General features: G+C 37.0%; 1 protein-coding gene across 1 annotated transcript in view; it reads right to left on the bottom strand.

The window, feature by feature from the left end:
- LOC108043824 (insulin-like receptor) overlaps positions 1 to 16,954 on the bottom strand; it is a 125,520-nt gene that overhangs the window by 65,356 nt on the left and 43,210 nt on the right. The window lies entirely within an intron of this gene.

Genomic DNA, 16,954 nt, shown 5'->3' with positions numbered 1-16,954 from the left:
TATTAAAAGTTATGTTTTTAGCTTTAATAAAAATATGTAAAACGAAACTATGAATTAAATACGCAGATATTCATTTTTAAGGTATATAAAAAAGTTTTACATCAAGCTTCATTGCCATATATACATAAATGCAATTGAAATAAACATCCTATTCAATCATAGAATTTCTTTTGACACACAATTAGTTTCTAAGTCCAGAAATGATTTCTGGACGAAAATCGTCTTCTCGAACAAATACGCACACATACGCACTTCCTTATTTGTGCAATTCTATTTTTAGATTTTTACGCTCTCAACTTTGTGCGAGCGGAGGGAGCGGAATTTTCGTCGCCACCAAAAAACGAGCTGCATATTGCAAAACCAATGTATAGGCGTTACCCATCTTAAAGATTATATTGATCTTTGGTCTGGGCATGTATATCAGCAGCAGGAGTGGGAAATTTGCTGTTGATCGAGGGCATGATAAACAACAAGAGAGAACGCTATAGTCGAGTGCCTCGACTATTAGATACCCGTTACTCAGCTAAACAACTTAATATAAATATGCCTTCTTGTATGTTTTTTGCCGCTGTAAATACATACATATGTTTATGCTTACATACATATACACATACGCCATTGTTTGACTCAGACCTCCAATTTGGCTAACTTGATTTGATTTGCATAGTTCTTGGGATATAGTTCGGTATTGACAAATGAAAACCAATTTCCTTTAATAGAAATCCTTATCGAGAATTAACGTTGACTCTGTTGAGCACCTTGGCCAGCTGTTCCAAAGTCATCCGTTAGATGGCGCCATGAAAGGCGGAAATGTAGGCGCTAGCCAGGCTTAAGCGTTTACTGGGTTTTTGGGCGTTAGAGTGGGCGTGGCAAACTTTTATTACGCCAATCGATATTTATTGACGAAACAAATACATTTAAATTAAAATTTTCATAATAGCATCAAAACTGTGGCCACAGCTTGTGGCTTGTGGGCGTCAGAGGGGGCGTGGCACTATTTTGAAATAAACTTGCGCTGCGTAGGGACTCCTAAAAACTACATGCAAAATGCCAATCTTCTAGCTTTTATAGTTTCCGAGATCTCAGCGTTCATACGGACAGACAGACAGACGGACAGACAGACGGACAGACGGAGAGACGGACAGACGGACAGACGGACATGGCTAGATCGACTCGGCTAGTGATCCTGAACAAGAATATATATACTTTATAGGGTCGGAAACGCTTCCTTCTACCTGTTACATACTTTTGCACGAATACAATATACCCTTTTACTCTACGAGTAACGGGTATAAAAATATAAAAAATATATAAAATAAAAATATTTTGCTTCAAAGTGGCGAGAAGCTTACAATTCGAAATAGTTACAGGTACTACCAGGATAATTATCCCAAGCACAAAGCATCAGTTGTACGATATTGGCCGGTCTACAACTATCCCCATGTAAACCCTCCTGCACACTCACAATGTGTTCTCTTTGCTGGATAACAACAAACTAAAGCACAATATTACCAGCAAGGAACAGCTGAAACATGCTCTTTTAGATGAGTGGTCCAAAATAGAAACGACACAAAAATAGGAGGGTTCAATGCCATCTCGAATGAATGCTGACACTAAAGCCAAGGGCTATGATAACAAATACTAAAAATGTTGTATGGGCTTGCATTGTTAAAGCTGTGACCTAACAGAATTGGACAATTTTTGTTTTTATACCCGTTACTCGTAGAGTAAAAGGGTATATTGTATTCGTGCAAAAGTATGTAACAGCTAGAAGGAAGCGTTTCCGACCCTATAAAGTATATATATTCTTGATCAGGGTCACTAGCCGAGTCGATATAGCCATGTCCGTCTGTCCGTCTGTCTGTCCGTCCGTATGAACGCTGAGATCTCGGAAACTATAAAAGCTAGAAGATTGGCATTTTGCATGCAGATTCTAGGAGTTCCTACGCAGCGCAAGTTTGTTTCAAAAAGGTGCCACGCCCCCTTTAACGCCCACAATCGCTTATATACGATACATTTAAATATTTCGGAAAAGTAAAAATGCAGTTTTATTGTGTTTATCAATACCTATCGAAATGTAGAAGAAATTTTTCAAATCGGACCATTCGTTAAAAAGTTATGCGTGATCAAAGTTTCTATCTCCATCTCCCTCGCACTCCCTTTACCTGAGTAACGGGTATCTGATAGTCGGGGCACCCGACTATAGCGTTCTCTCTTGTTTTATATTATTCTTAAGACTTGTTCGTATAAGAAAACTATGTTCCCTTATTAAACTAGATATATTATTTTAGCCGTTGACATTTTTAAGATAACTTTTTCTCGTTTTAAAGTTACAGCCAAATACATTTTGGAATGGCCTCTGCATCAAATAAGCTGTGAGCCACTGGATATTGGTATTTAAGAAGGACCCTTTCTACCTAATATAATTATTTTCAACGAGGTCTAATTTTTATTATTATAATAAATGTGAATATTTTAGTCGAAAGCTCAAACTTTTTCGTTACAAAATTTGATATTAACAAGTGTTGCACTATTTTCGACGAGGGCTTATATTAATTATTATAATAAATATAAAAATTTTAGTCGAAAGCTCAATTTGATATCAACAAGTTGCAGGAAACTTTCAGCTGTGAATATGATATTTCGATTTTCAATGACATTTTTAATTATCCACATAAATGGTTACTACCTTGTTTCTGCAAAACAATACACTCAATACATCGCCGTCAATATAAAAAGTATCCGGACTAACAAATTGTTCTTGAAAAATAAAAAAAAGTTGTTTTGTTGTGATGATGTTGTACTTGGAATTTTTTAAGTAAAGATGAAAATTTTTTTTAACTTTTTCTGTACACCACAGCCACAATTAAAACCTATAAACAACTTCGACTTGGAAGGTCAGGTTCAAATTAAATCATAAAACGACATTCCAAACATAACAGTCCATTAGATTTTAAAGCTCACGCACCTCGAGAATGCAAACCTGACATCATCATTACTGCATTTATAGTGTGTACCGACAATGACAATCGCCATCACATCATCATCAGCAGCAGCACGACACCACCATCTTATCCCGGATGCATGAAAATGCAAAAATCCAGAAACGGGTACAATGACTGGCTGTAAATTGTGGGCTATATAAACCGGCCAACTGAGAGAGAGAAGCTCACTTTCCAAATGCCAATACTAAACACACAATCACATACAGCACAAAACCTCATTATGGATAGTATCTGTGTGTCAGATTAATGGAAGGCGACGACGTCTCAGCTAAACAACATTCCAATCTGAACTCCCAAGCACACAACAACGCCCTTTTGTCACTTAACCCCAGTTGGTTCGGCAAAGGAAAAATAAAATAGCAACTACGAGAGCAGTTAGGCCATTAAGTGCCATTTTCGTCCACTATTGTTTAATCACACCGACGATCTCGAAACTATTTATTTGCTAGATGCTACATTTAAAATAAAACAAGAATTTAAAAATATTGTCGACCAGAAAAAGTTAAAATATGATCATTATCGACCAATTAAGACACATGCAATTATATAAGTCAACACAAAAAGTTTACATAAAACAATTTTTTTAACCCTTGCAGAGGGTATTATAATTTTGGTCAGAAGTTTGTAACGCAGTGAAGGAGACGTTTCCAACCCCATAAAGTATATATATTCTTGATCAGGATCAATAGGGGAGTCGATATAGCCATGTCCGTCTGTCCGTCCGTCCGTCTGTCCGTCTGTTTCAATACCGTTTGCGAGCTCAGTTTAGAAGCTAGCAATCTGAAACTTTCACAGTCGTCCTAAAACATGTGTACGCAGATCAAGTTTGAAAACCGCCCCGATCGGACGTCTATATCCTATATCTCCCATAGAAAAAATTGGATATAACTTGCAAGAATGCAGGATATTTCGCGCAGTGTAAAAGCTGTTGACATAAATCTTTCCAAATCCTTTTTTTTTATGCATACCTCGATCACGGTAAAAGCGCGTGACGATCGGACGTCTATATCCTATAGCTCCCATAGGAAGAATGGGGTGAAATCGCTCCAAAACTTTGGCTTACCGAAGTTAGCTTCCGTCCTCGTTATACCCTTGCAGAGGGTATTATAATTTTGGTCAAAAGTGTGCAACGCAGTGAAGGAGACGTCTCCGACCCTATAAAGTATATATATTCTTGATCAGGATCACCTCCTGAGTTGATATAGCCATGTCCGTCTGTCCGTCTGTCTGCCGTCTGTCTGTCCGTCTGTCTGTCCGTCTGTCTGTTTCTACGCAAACTAGTCTCTCAGTTTTAAAGCTATAGAATTGAAACTTTGCACACACCCTTCTTTCCTTTGCACGCAGTATATAAGTCGGAACGGCCGGGATCGGCCGACTATATCCTATAGCTGCCATATAACTGATTGATCGGAAATCCCATAACGTTCGTGTTTGTAAAGTTAGGAAGTTGGGATTTTCTGCGGGTTTTATATTTGGCCAATCATCCGACCTACCAAATTTTATAAGGATCGGCCGACTATATCCTATAGCTGCCATATAACTGATTGATCGGAAATGCCATAACTTTGGTGTTTGTAAAGTTAGAAAGTTGGGATTTTCTATGGGTTTTATATTTGGCCAATCAATCCGACCTACCAAATTTCATAAGGATCGGCCGACTATATCCTATAGCTGCCATATAACTGATTGATCGGAAATGCCATAACATTGGTGTTTGTAAAGTTAGAAAGTTGGGATCCGACCTACCAAATTTCATAAGGATCGGCCGACTATATCCTATAGCTGCCATATAACTGAACGGATGGAAATGGCATAACTTTGGTCTTTTTAAAGTTAGGAATTTGGGATTTTTTATGAGTATTAAGAATGCATTATATGAATAATTTTGGAGAATATAATTTACAGAGTATTCTGCAAGGGTATATCAACTTCGGCTCCGCCCGAAGTTGGCTTTCCTTTCTTGTTTTTTTATGTTTTTTTCTGATCTCGAGAATATTGTGTATTTTGTGTATTTTAGATCGATCCGATTAAAACTTCCGAACTTATGGGCAGTTTAACGTAGCCCGTTTTATATTGAATTTTTGGGTGTCCCAAACTTTAAAACGCTCTCCTGCAAAATCTATCGGACGGATCGTTTTGAGATTTTGCACAGTATTTCTCTACTAAATTCCTCAGGTAACGCTTTCCAGTTTTTTTTTTTGAAAATTTATTATTTTTAGAGTAACAAATATCTCGACATTTTGGGCGAAAATCGGGGTTTTTGACTTTCAAGTGCCTTACAAAATCGAAAAAAAATAAAAACTCAACAGCGTTACCTAAGGAATATTGTCCTTTAACCAATGCAATTTGATTTTTTCATTTCAAATGATTCTGTGACCAGTTATCGTATACACCGCAAAACGTGTTTTCTTCAAGGCGCCGCTGGAGATTGCCTGTATTTCACTCAATTTTTAATATTTTTGGATGAAAAAATTCTAACATGTTGTTTAAATGTTGCCTTATCACATGCAAAAACCAAAATTGAGCTGAGACTATCCGTATCACCAATAAAAATTCTAAAAAAAATTACCAATTTTGCAACGAATTAACTATAAATGACATTGTCAATGTCAATAGCAAGATCATTTCTCCGTTTCGTCTGCACAAACACTCGTATGTATGTAGCACGTGAGACATGAGAAATATGTGCATATGTTAAAATTTGAAAAGGCAGACCGGACCGGTGGTCTTGTTGCATACGCTTATTTGATGGCGTTATTTTCCGCAGCCTCTACACCAAGTGATTAATGGTCCCAAACGGATAACAGACTTTGCCCTGTACTGGTTAAGTTTGTGGTATACATATGTATATTTATATAAATGGGAGAGAGGGAGAAAAACACGGGGAATTTCGATGACTTTTATGAGCAATTAAAAAACTATTACTGCGGGTTTAATGTGCAACGATGACGTTTTTATGGGCGCCACACGAGTGTGGTTTGGTTCCTCCCTCCCTTGTCACTCTTTTCCCGCTCGTTTTTCTTCTCTCCTCTCTGTATCTATCCGTCTCCTTGTCAGTTGCGCATGTGCCTGTCTCTTTTTTATTTGTTGTAGTCACTTCCCATTGTGGAATGCGGAAATATTTTATACCCGCAATTCCCTCTATTTCTGTTATTTAGACGGACAGACGGACTCAGGAGGTGATCCTGATCAAGAATATATGTATATACTTTATAGGGTCGGAGATGTCTCCTTCACTGCGTTGCACAGTTTTGACCAAAATTATAATACCATCTGCAAGGGTATAAAAAAAGTAATCAAATTAAATTATTATTAATATTTGTCATTTATAACTATTCTTATTCAAAGTTTGTCTGTCCGTCCGCCTTTCTGTCTGTCCGTCCGTCTGACCGTCCGTCCGTTCCCCAGTTTTAAAGCTATCTGCTTAAAACTTTCCCAAAAGTTGTCTTTCTACAATGTATATACAGTGGCTCACAGCTTATTTGACCCATACCTAATTTTCTACATTAAACAGGTATATGTAACTCCTGAACCATAAGAGATACCCATAAAAATAAAACGCAGAAAGGTTAACTGTTGTTTTAACTTAAAAAATTGTCATAAACTATAGCTGCCATATAACTGATTGATCGGAAATGCCATAACTTTGGTGTTTGTTAAGTTAGGATGTTGGGATTTTCTATGGGTTTTATATTTGGCCAATCAATCCGACCTACCAAATTTCATAAGGATCGGCTGACTATATCCTATAGCTGCCATATAACTGAACGATCGGAAATGCCATAACTTTGGTGTTTTTAAAATTAGGAATTTTGGATTTTTTATGAGTATTAAGAATGCATCAAATGAATAATTTTGAAGAATATAATTTACAGAATATTCTGCAAGGGTATATCAACTTCGGCTCCTCCCGAAGTTAGCTTTCCTTTCTTGTTTTATTCTTCAAAGATAATTTAAAATACAAAATCGTGTCCCCAAAAATTGTTAAACAAGAAATTACTCAAATAATTGATAAATATTGTATTGAATAAACTGTAGTGATTTAAATAAGGGACTCTCCATATACATATCAAGTCATTATAGTTTTGTTAATTTTTATACCCTTGCAGAGGGTATTATAATTTTGGTCAAAAGTGTGCAACGCAGTAAAGGAGACATCTCCGACCCTATAAAGTATATATATTCTTGATCCGGATCGCCTCCTGAGTTGATATAAGCATGTCCGTCTGTCTGTTTCTACGCGAACTAGTCTCTCCGTTTTAAAGATATCGAATTGAAACTTTGCACACTCCCTTTGTTCCTTTGCACGCAGTATATAAGTCGGAACGGCCAGGATCGGTCGACTATATCATATAGCTGATTGATCGGAAATGTCATAACTTTGGTGTTTGTAAAGTTAGGAAGTTGGCATTTTCTATGGGTTTTATTTTTGGCCAATCAATCCGACCTACCATTTCATAAGGATCGGCCGACTATATCCTATATAACTAATTCTATGACCGATACTGTCCGTTACTGTCACTCCCTTGCATTATAAAAGAGGCTGAAAAGGGTAGATATGTATGTCAAATTCAAAAGAAGTATGAGTGTTAAAAATGCATCATATGATTAATTTTGGAGAATATAATTTACAGAATATTCTGCAAGGGTATATCAACTTCGGCTCCGCACGAAGTAGATCCAATTTATGGTGGCGGCTTTGGAATTTTACCATTTTGTTTATTAGATTAACAAAAGAATTCATGTTTAAAACAGTTCCATTCCTTGTAAAATGAGTCATTAATGAATGGAATGGGTTTACCTGAACTTACTCAGGGAGTCCAACTGCTCCGGAACAGCAAACCTTCATCTCAGAAGTAATATGTCGAAAAGTAAAAGAAACAAGAAAGGAATAAAACTGGAAGCCAAAGTTTATATACCCTTGCAGTTTTTACAAATCTACTACATTTCGATTTCTATGCTTACATTACTGTCATAGAAACTATGGCAAAATACAGTAATATAGGCATAGAAATCGAATGTAGTAGAATGTTGTCTTTCTATTCCAGGTGGTGTATAAGTCGGAACGAGTCGGATAGGGCGGCTATATCGTACAGCTCTCATAGGAACAATCGTAAAAAATTATTTTTTTTTAAGGTATAACTTTGTTTTTAATTTTTTTTTTGTTCTTTGGGATTAGCTAATATTTAAATATTACAGAATTACGGTTTTAATTAAATTAAAATCGCAAAACAATATCATATAGCTGCCATAGAAACGATACAGCGGAAAATCGATATAGCTTCATTGTTTTTAGTAATATAGCCAAAGAAATCGAAGTATAGTCGTTTTGTAATAACTGCAAGGGTATATAAACTTCGGCTTGCCGAAGTTCTCTTCCTTTCTTGTTCATCCTCGTTTTCTTGTTCAAGCTCGGCATTCTTGACAACAAACAGAAAGAGAAACAACAACAGAAGATGGAATGTGGCAGCGCCACATTACACCCTCATCTGACATTGCAGCTGTTGCTACTAGTTTATTAGGCAAACAAAACAGCGGAAAACATAGAAAAAGAACGAAGGGAGAGGAGAAAAATAGTATAGTATGGTATCGTATTTAAAATTTTTTTTTTTATTTTTTTTTTTTGTGAATGCACAACATCTTGAGAATACTGTGTTAAAGTTTTAGATCGATCTGAGTAAAGCTTCCGAACTTATGGGCAGTTGAACGTAGGTAAGTTAGCTCGTTTTGTAGTCGATTTTTGGGTGTCCAAAATTTTTAAAGCGCTCTCCTGAAAAGTGGCCATTTCAAAGTCGGTGTACATGATCCTGCAAAATCTATCGGACGGATCGTTTTGAGATTTTACACAGTATTTCTCTTCTAAATTCCTCGGCTAACGCTGTCGAGTTTTTTTTTGAAAATTTATTATTTTTAGAGCAACAAATATGACGACGTTTTGGGCGAAAATCGGAATTTTTAACTTTCAAGAAAAAGAAAAAAAAATTAAAAAATAAAAACTCGCAAGCGTTACCTGACGAATCTTGTCCTTTAACTAATGCAATTTGATTTTTTTAAATCAGATGATTCTGTGACCAGTTATTGTGTACACCGCAAAACGTGTTTTTTTTCGAGGAGCCGCCGGAGATTGCCTGCATCTCACTCAATTTTTAACATTTTTGGATGAAACAAGAGAGAACGCTATAGTCGGGTGCCCCGACTATCAGATACCCGTTACTCTGGTATAGGGAGTGCGAGGGAGATGGAGATAGAAACTTTGATCACGCATAACTTTTTAACGAATGGTCCGATTTGAAAAATTTCTTCTACATTTCGATAGGTATTGATAAACACAATAAAACTGCATTTTTACTTTTCCGAAATATTAAAGTTTTTAAAATCGTATATAAGCGATTGTGGGCGTTAAAGGGGGCGTGGCACCATTTTGAAACAAACTTGCGCTGCGTAGGAACTTCTAAAATCTGCTTGCAAAATGCCAATCTTCTAGCTTTTATAGTTTCCGAGATCTCAGCGTTCATACGGACAGACAGACGGACAGACGGACAGACGGACATGGCTATATCGACTCGGCTAGTGACCCTGATCAAGAATATATATACTTTATAGGGTCGGAAACGCTTCCTTCTAGCTGTTACATACTTTTGCACGAATACAATATACCCTTTTACTCTACGAGTAACGGGTATAAAAATTTTGTTTAAATGTTGCACTATCACATGCTTAAAACGAGAAAGGAAAGCTAACTTCGGGCGGAGCCGAAGTTGATATACCCTTGCAGAATACTCTGTAAATTATATTCTTCAAAATTATTCATAAGATGCATTCTTAATACTCATCCAAAAATCCCAACTTCCTAACTTTAAAAACACCAAAGTTATGGCATTTTCAATCGTTCAGTTATATGGCAGCTATAGGATATAGTCGGCCGATCCTTATGAAATTTGGTAGGTCGGACTGATTGGCCAAAAATAAAGCCCATAGAAAATCTCAACTTCCTAACTTTACAAACACCGCTATAGGATATAGTCGTCCGATCCCGGCCGTTCCGACTTATATACTGCGTGCAAGGAAAGAAGGCTGTGTGCAAAGTTTCAATTCGATATCTTTAAAACTGAGAGACTGTTCGCGTAGAAACAGACAGACGGACAGACGGACATGCTTATATCAACTCAGGAGGTGATCCTGATGTCTCCTTCACTGCGTTGCACACTTTTGACCAAAATTATAATACCCTCAGCAAGGGTATACAAATTACCATCCCCATCACCCCCCCCTCGTTTTTTTTCATGTTGATTTTTGTGTCCCAATCTTAGCCACATTTCCGTTTTATTTTCTGGTTACATCATTGCTCACCCAACAGGCAAGCATTAATCACACGTACAAAACGGAAATAAATATAGAAATAAAGCGACTAGAAAGGAACAGAAATCCAGCGGAAGTGCATCTAATTGAGCAACTGAAAGAATGTGCGCTTATGTTGAGATCGGTAAGCAACAACGGGCACGCCCCAAAACGAAAAACCCCGAGACTCTGAGACGCCCCTCATAAACAATCCCTCTTTTCTTGTTCTCTTTTCGGAACCAGTCTGCTATCTCAATCAACGTCCGTGGGACTGACGAATGCACTGGCTAGATGGATGACTGACAGCCAACACGTGCTCACCGCAACCAGTTGGCAATTTAAGTCCCAAACAAAACAAACTCAAGAAAGAAAATGAAAAAGCAACCTGAAAGTGCAAATGGATCTGGAAAGTGGAGGAGAAGATTTTGGTCAGTTCCCTAATTCTATATATGTATGTACATGCCATAGAAAAACAAGAGAGAACGCTATAGTCGGGTGCCCCGACTATCAGATACCCGTTACTCAGGTAAAGGGAGTGCGAGGGAGATGGAGATAGAAACTTTGATCACGCATAACTTTTTAACGAATGGTCCGATTTGAAAAATTTCTTCTACATTTCGATAGGTATTGATAAACACAATAAAACTGCATTTTTACTTTTCCGAAATATTTAAATTTTTAAAATCGTATATAAGCGATTGTGGGCGTTAAAGGGGGCGTGGCACCTTTTTGAAACAAACTTGCGCTGCGTAGGAACTCCTAGGATCTGCATGCAAAATGCCAATCTTCTAGCTTTTATAGTTTCCGAGATCTCAGCGTTCATACGGACAGACAGACAGACGGACAGACGGAGAGACGGACAGACGGACAGACGGACATGGCTAGATCGACTCGGCTAGTGATCCTGATCAAGAATATATATACTTTATAGGGTCGGAAACGCTTCCTTCTAGCTGTTACATACTTTTGCACGAATACAATATACCCTTTTACTCTACGAGTAACGGGTATAATAAAGAAATACATATTTTTATACCCTTATAATTTTGGTCAAAAATGTGCAACGCAGTGAAGGAGTCATCGCCGATCCTATAAAGTATATATATTCTTGATCAGGATCGCCTTCTGAATTGATATAAGCATGTCCGTCTCAGTCTCTCAGTTTTAAAGATATCGAATTGAAACTTTGCACACACCCTTCGTTCCTTTGCTCGCAGTATGTAAGTCGGAACGGCCGGGATCGGCCGGCTATATCTTATAGCCGCCATATAACTGATTGTTCAGAAATGTCATAACTTTGGTGTTTGTAAAGTTAGGAAGTTGGGATTTTCTATTGGTTTCAATTTTTGGTCAATCAATCCGACATACCAAATTTCATAAGGATCGGCGGACTATATCCTATAGCTTGCCATATAACTGAAGGATTGGAAATGCCATAACTTTCGTGTTTTTAAAGCTAGTAAGTTGTGAATTTTTATGAGTATTAATAATTTTGGAGAATATAATTTACAGAATATTCTGCAAGGGTATATCAACTTCGGCTCCGCCCGAAGTTAGCTTTCCTTTCTTGTTTGTTTTTAAAACTGTAAATTAATTGTACTTGTATTTTTTTTATTCCATTCTATTTAGCACAAATTTCTGCCGTATTCCCATGAATGAAGGCCACCTACGAATTTATCAGTGATCAGAGCAGCTGATCGTTCAGCCAGGTTGTCTTTCCAATTGGAACTACTTCCGGCCCAAGCCAAAATAACCAGTTACACAAGAGCAATATAGAAATGTGTGTGCAATTGCAATGACATACCGCATGCCACATTGTATACATCCCAGCCCCAAGCCGCTCCCACAACACCACTCTTTACGGCGACTACCGTCGCATCAAGAGTAGTTCCCATGTGTGCGAGTGTCTGTTCCAAAACTGTAAAAATGCCCAGACGGTGAATGTGCAATTGAGCGACTGCTGCTACTTCAACTTATGCCGATGCGGTCGATTTCCTGCCCCTCACTCCCCCACCCCTAATAGGACCGATCTGGTTAATATTCTGATGTCGTTGAGTAGATCTTCTACCCTAATTTGTACCCAAAAGTTTACATTGAAATAAAAACTCAAAGACTTTTGGGTTAATTCTAATTAAAACCTCCAAATATGGAACATATACTTTTATAATTTAAAGACTTTTCAATTTGTTTATCCTTGTAGCCTTGTAGTGTTTATTATAATTTCTGTCAGTAGTTTGACAGCGAAGGGTCTTTGACCCCATAAAGTATATATTCCTAATCAGCATCACCAGGAGAGTCCATCTAGCCATGCCGTCTGCCCGTTTCTACGTAAACTATTACCTCAGTTTAAGAGCTAGCCAACTGCAACTCTTCCAAATGTATATTTTCTATTGCATAAAGAGTACGACTATATCATGTAGCTCCCATTGGAGTTATCGAAAAAATAGTTTTAAAAAAGTCGTTTAGTTTTTATTATACATATACGGATATAAATAGAGATATAGTATTTTCAAAAAATTTCAGAATTAAAATTTATCGAAAAATCAAGGCTTTGGCAGACCGTAATTCACATACAAATATAAAAAACAAGAGAGAACGCTATAGTCGAGTGCCTCGACTATTAGATACCCGTTACTCAGCTAAACAAGTCATCCGTTAGATGGCGCTATTGTATTCCGCCATCTACCCCAAGACATTGGTACCACGGGCCATGAAAGGCGGAAATGTAGGCGCTAGCCAGGCTTAAGCGTTTAATGGGTTTTTGGGCGTTAGAGTGGGCGTGGCAAACTTTTATTAGGCTAATCGATAGGTATTGACGAAACAAATACATATCAATTAAAATTTTCATAATAGCATCAAAACTGTGGCCACAGCTTGTGGCTTGTGGGAGTCAGAGGGGGCGTGGCACCATTTTGAAACAAACTTGCGCTGCGTAGGAACTCCTAAAATCTACATGCAAAATGCCAATCTTCTAGTATTTATAGTTTCCGAGATCTCAGCGTTCATACGGACAGACAGACGGACATGGCTAGATCGACTCGGCTAGTGATCCTGAACAAGAATATATATACTTAATAGGGTCGGAAACGCTTCCTTCTACCTGTTACATACTTTTGCACGAATACAATATACCCTTTTACTCTACGAGTAACGGGTATAAATACTGTAAAGTTCCTTTTCCTAGTAAGCAAAACTGTTTTTGTTTAATGTTATAATTTCGATTATATTTTAAGTTATAAAAATTAATTAATTATAAATATATTTATAAACAAGAAAGGAAAGCTAACTTCGGGCGGAGCCGAAGTTGATATACCCTTGCAGAATACTCTGTAAATTATATTCTTCAATGATACAAAACTAATGTTTTTTTTTGAATATTTTGTTAATTAAATTGGTTTTTATTACAACTGATTGATCGAAAATGCCATAACTTTGGTGTTTGTAAAGTAAAGGAAGTTGGGATTTTCTATGGGTTTTATTTTTGGCCAATGCATCAAAATGAATAATTTTGAAGAATATAATTTACAGAATATTCTGCAAGGGTATATCAACTTCGGCTCCGTCCGAAGTTAGCTTTCCTTTCTTGTTTTTAATTATTTTTTGTTCTTTGGGATTTTGTTTTATTTAAATATTATTGAATTACGGTTTTAATTAAATTAAAATCGGACAACAATATCATATAGCTGCCATAGAAACGATGCACCGCAAAATCGATATATGTAGCTTCATTGTTTTTTTGTAATATAGGCATCGAAATCGAAATGTCGTTAACTGCAAGGGTATATAAACATGTTTGCTTCCTTTCTTGTTTTTAGTAATATAGGCATTTGTAAAGTTAGGAAGTTGCAATTGTTGAAATTCACCAATGTTGCACGCTTATTAATATGATGAATCGCCGTAATCGCAGTCCTCAGTCTTAAATCCTATAGAGCACCTTTTGGGGATAATAAAGAAGAGGATTGGTGGGTTTAAGTCCAAAAATAGGAAAGATTTGTTAAAGAAAGAGAAGTCCGAGTGGTACTCCATTGAACCATCAATTTGTGCCAATTTGGTGGATTCAATGGGACGCCGGTGAACCGAAGTCATTAAAATTTGCGGTGGCACAACTGTATATTAAAGTTAAAATCTAAACTAATAGACTTTGAAGCTTCAAAACTGTTTTCCATAAAATTAAATCAGTCGTTTCTATTATTTTTTCCAGGCCTACAAAATTATTTTTTAGTTCATTACGTTTTTTGAAAATTATCGTAAAATATCATTCAAAATTATTAAACTTATAAGGTCGATACAAAACCAACTTAAAAAAAAAATTGAATGAAGAAAAGTTTGATAAGTACGAAAAAAAATTGTCGTTTCTATTATTTTTTCCATGACTGTGTGTCAAATTCAAAAGAACTATGAGAATTAAGAATGCATCATAGGAATAATTTAGCTCAAAGAAGCTGGGTCGACAAAAATCGAATTTTCGAAAATTGAATAGCTTAATCGTTTGCCCATTTTTGCCCACTTTTTAATTTTTTTGCCCACCTTTAGTTTTGAAAATATGGAATCTTCGAACATTTTCGAAAACATAAAAGTTGACTTTTTCAAATTTTTATACCCTTGCAGAGGGTATAATAATTTTGGTGAAAAGTGTGCAACGCAGTGAAGGAGACATCTCCGACCCTATAAAGTATATATATTCTTTATCAGGATCATCTCCTGAGTTGATATAGCCATGTCCGTCTGCCCGTCTGTCTGTCTGCGACAATCTACCATTTTAAATTTGTTGAAACTGCTAAAAATTCTTTTGAATGGTTTTAAAAAGATGACCATTTTTCTCTATTACTGCATTAGATATTGCGACAGTTTTTTTACCACACCTCTTTTGCAGACGATTTTCCCCTCTTTGGCCCAGCTTATTTTTAATACGTCCGAATTTATCCCAGTATTTATACCCGTTACTCGTAGAGTAAAAGGGTATATTGTATTCGTGCAAAAGTATGTAACAGCTAGAAGGAAGCGTTTCCGACCCTATAAAGTATATATATTCTTGATCAGGGTCACTAGCCGAGTCGATATAGCCATGTCCGTCTGTCCGTCTGTCTGTCCGTCTGTCTGTCGGTCTGTCTGTCCGTATGAACGCTGAGATCTCGGAAACTATAAAAGCTAGAAGATTGGCATTTTGCATGCAGATTCTAGGAGTTCCTACGCAGCGCAAGTTTGTTTCAAAAAGGTGCCACGCCCCCTTTAACGCCCACAATCGCTTATATACGATTTTAAAAATTTAAATATTTCGGAAAAGTAAAAATGCAGTTTTATTGTGTTTATCAATACCTATCGAAATGTAGAAGAAATTTTTCAAATCGGACCATTCGTTAAAAAGTTATGCATGATCAAAGTTTCTATCTCCATCTCCCTCGCACTCCCTTTACCTGAGTAACGGGTATCTGATAGTCGGGGCACCCGACTATAGCGTTCTCTCTTGTTTTTCTCTGTGCTTTTCGGCTTGTTTTTGTTTTGAAACTAGGCCATACGGATACAACAAAGTAAAATATAAAAGCTAGGTATAACTGGATTCGCGAGGACTACTCCTCTTTTTTCCTACCTTTTGGTCAGAGGAGCCCACTTGTAGTTCACAAATTTTCACAGTGAAAATCGAATCAGCATACATTTCTTGTGGAAAATTACAGAACGCCCCCTTCTTATTCATCCTCAGTTGAATATCACACAAATTAACCAAAACGAAAGAGATAGATGTGAACACAAAAAAATTTAGTGGTTTTTGGTTTAACATTTTTATAAAATGGAACTGGAATTTTTTGTCAGCATGGTAGTCGATCAAAATGATTTGTGTGTTTTGGCTTTAATATAAATAAAAATTGCATAATAACAATTAAGATAATAACAGGAGAGAACGCTATAGTCGAGTGCCTCGACTATTAGATACCCGTTACTCAGCTAAACAACTTAATGTAAAAATGCCTTCTTGTATGTTTTTCGCCGCTCGAATTAGCACCTTGGCCAGCTGTTCCAAATTCATCCGTTAGATGGCGCTATTGAAAGGCGGAAATGTAGGCGCTAGCCAGGCTTAAGCGTTTAATGGGTTTTTGGGCGTTAGAGTGGGCGTGGCAAACTTTTATTAGGCCAATCGATAGGTATTGACGAAACAAATACATATCAATTAAAATTTTCATAATAGCATCAAAACTGTGGCCATAGCTTGTGGTTTGTGGGCGTCAGAGGGGGCGTGGCACCAAACTTGCGCTGCGTAGGAACTCCTAAAATCTACATGCAAAATGCCAATCTTCTAGCTTTTATAGTTTCCGAGACCTCAGCGTTCATACGGACAGACAGACAGACAGACAGACAGACAGACAGACGGACAGACGGACATGGCTAGATCGACTCGGCTAGTGATCCTGAACAAGAATATATATACTTTATAGGGTCGGAAACGCTTCCTTCTACCTGTTACATACTTTTGCACGAATACAATATACCCTTTTACTCTACGAGTAACGGGTATAAAAATAGTTTAAGCTTTAAAGTTTGCTCAAATATAATTTTTAATCGTACGAGCTAAAGTTATTTTACTCTAATTGAATTCTTTGAAGAAAAATAAATGCAAC

The sequence above is a fragment of the Drosophila rhopaloa genome, unplaced genomic scaffold (genome assembly GCF_018152115.1).
Source record: "Drosophila rhopaloa isolate 14029-0021.01 unplaced genomic scaffold, ASM1815211v1 contig_155, whole genome shotgun sequence".
Taxonomy (NCBI): domain Eukaryota; kingdom Metazoa; phylum Arthropoda; class Insecta; order Diptera; family Drosophilidae; genus Drosophila; species Drosophila rhopaloa.
Note: the sequence above shows the minus strand (reverse complement) of the source record. Positions and strands in the feature narration are given on the sequence as shown.